This window comes from Dioscorea cayenensis, chromosome 9 (assembly GCF_009730915.1).
Source record: "Dioscorea cayenensis subsp. rotundata cultivar TDr96_F1 chromosome 9, TDr96_F1_v2_PseudoChromosome.rev07_lg8_w22 25.fasta, whole genome shotgun sequence".
Classification (NCBI taxonomy): Eukaryota; Viridiplantae; Streptophyta; class Magnoliopsida; order Dioscoreales; family Dioscoreaceae; genus Dioscorea; species Dioscorea cayenensis.
The window spans coordinates 12,833,948-12,836,117 of record NC_052479.1 but is presented as its reverse complement, the minus strand read 5'-3'; the positions used below and the strand labels follow the sequence as shown (position 1 = coordinate 12,836,117).

Here is a 2,170-nt window from a genome sequence, read left to right as displayed (position 1 = left end):
CACTATCCGATTATGCCAGACCTTCAGTGTTGGGGACACAATCGAGTATTGTGCGTCCCCCAATTACACTCGAACTTCGAGCTAAAAGCCGGCATTCATCCATATGCTGCAGCAGATCGCATCAATTCAACGGTTTGGCCGATGAGGGATCTAAATAGTCACATAGAGAGCTTCCTCGAGGTGTGTGACATGCTGAAGATAAATGGTGTGATGGATGATGCCATCAAATTGAGAACCTTCCCATTTTGCTTAAAGGGGAGAGCAAAGCAGTGGCTACACTCATTACCTAGAGCATCAATCACTACATGGGAGGAGATGGTAGAAGCTTTTCTAGCCAGTTATTTCCCTTTCGGAAAATCAGCAAAGCTTAGGAATGAGATCTCATCCTTTGTGCAGTTGGAATTGGAGTCTCTATTTGAGACATGGGAAAGGTTCAAGGAACTCCAGTGAAAGTGTCTGCAACACGGATTCCCGGAGTGGATGATTGTTCAAACATTCTACAATGGTTTGAACCCGAGTACAAGGTACCTCTTGGATGCGACGGCAGGAGATACCTTAGGTAGCAAGATCCCCGATGAGGCTCATCAATTGATTGAGGAAATGGGGTTAAATAGCTACCAGTGGAACGCTGGGGAGAAGAAAAAGGTGGCCGGTCTGCATGAAATTGATGTGGTAACTTCATTGGCGGCCCAAGTGGAGAGTTTGAGTAAGAAGCTAGATCTTATAGCTTCGAATAGAGTTGCGGCCGTGACCAATTGCACCGGTTGTGGTGGAGGACATGCTCCCTCCGATTGCCCAATCGTCATTGGTGATGTTTCTTTAATTGAGAACGTTGACTTTGTAGGTAATGGAATGAGATCTCAAGGGAATCCATACAACAACACCTACAATTCAGGTTGGAAGAATCATCCCAACTTTTCATGAAGTAATCAAGGACCACAGAAGACCATGGGGCCATCGGGTTTCCAACAACAACAACAATAAGCCCCTCAAGTAGAAAACAGAATTTCAGGCTTGGAAACCCGAATGACAGATTTGGAGAAGCACTTGGCTAGATTTATTCCATCGGTAAATACAAGGTTTGAATCAGTCGAGGCTACACTTTGCAATCACACAGCCTCCTTGCACAATCTTGAAAATCAAGTGGGGCAAATAGCGAAGTCTTTCTCCGAAAGGCCACATGGAAGTTTACCAAGCAACACGGAAACCAACCCTAGAGAACATGTGAAGGCGATCACTTTGAGAAGTGGTCGTGAGGTTGAAGGGAGGCTTCCGAGTGAGAAGCCGAAAGAACACGCACCCGAGGTTGTAGAGGTTGAGGAGGGAGCAAACAAATAGAAAGAGGTGGCAACCCCACCTTTCAAGCCAAGAATCCTTATCCCTCTAGATTGAAGAATGACCAAGGGGATGAACAGTATAAGAAGTTCCTGAGTTTGTTCAAGCAACTCCACATCAACATTCCTTTTGTTGAGGCATTGGCTCAAATGCCTAAGTATGCAAAGTTCCTGAAAGACCTATTGACCAACAAGAGGAAATTGGAGGAGAGTGCTTCAGTGGTGCTTGATGCTTCATGCTCGGCGGCGTTGCAAAAGAACATGCCGAACAAGAAGAAAGACCCGGGAAGCTTCATCATTCCGTGTAACATCGGCAACTTAGGTGAGGAAATGGCATTGGCGGATTCAGGGGCGAGCATTAATGTCATGCCATATACTTTCTTCCAAAAGCTAGGCTTGGGTGAGCCTAGGCCTACTCGGATGACTTTACAATTGGCGGACAGAACGGTACGACATCCGAGAGGCATCATTGAAGATGTGCTTGCCAAGGTGGACAAGTACATTTTTCCGGTTGACTTTGTAGTGCTAGATGTCGATGAGGATGTAGATGTACCCTTTATACTTGGGAGACCGTTCTTGCGTACTTCCAAAGCATTGATTGACATGGACGGTGGGGAGCTCACATTGAGAGTTGGAGATGATAAGCTCACATACCATCTTGCTGAAGCCATGCGACATTCTCTCAATTTTGATGATACTCTATACTTTCTATATACTACTGATGAAATTGTTGATGAATATATGCAGGAAATGTTCAACACGGATCCGAATGAATGATTGTTCGACCAAGAGGAGAGCAATGAAGAAGTAATGATGCTTGGTTCGACTGAAGAAGT

At 45.3% G+C, this 2,170-nt stretch overlaps 1 non-coding gene across 1 annotated transcript; it reads right to left on the bottom strand.

Annotated features, from left to right (window-relative positions):
- Positions 1-363: 363 nt before the first annotated feature.
- LOC120269648 lies at positions 364-470 on the bottom strand. Its single transcript, XR_005539292.1, has one exon. It is a non-coding gene; the product is annotated as a small nucleolar RNA R71 (small nucleolar RNA).
- Between the last annotated feature and the right edge of the window lie 1,700 nt (positions 471-2,170).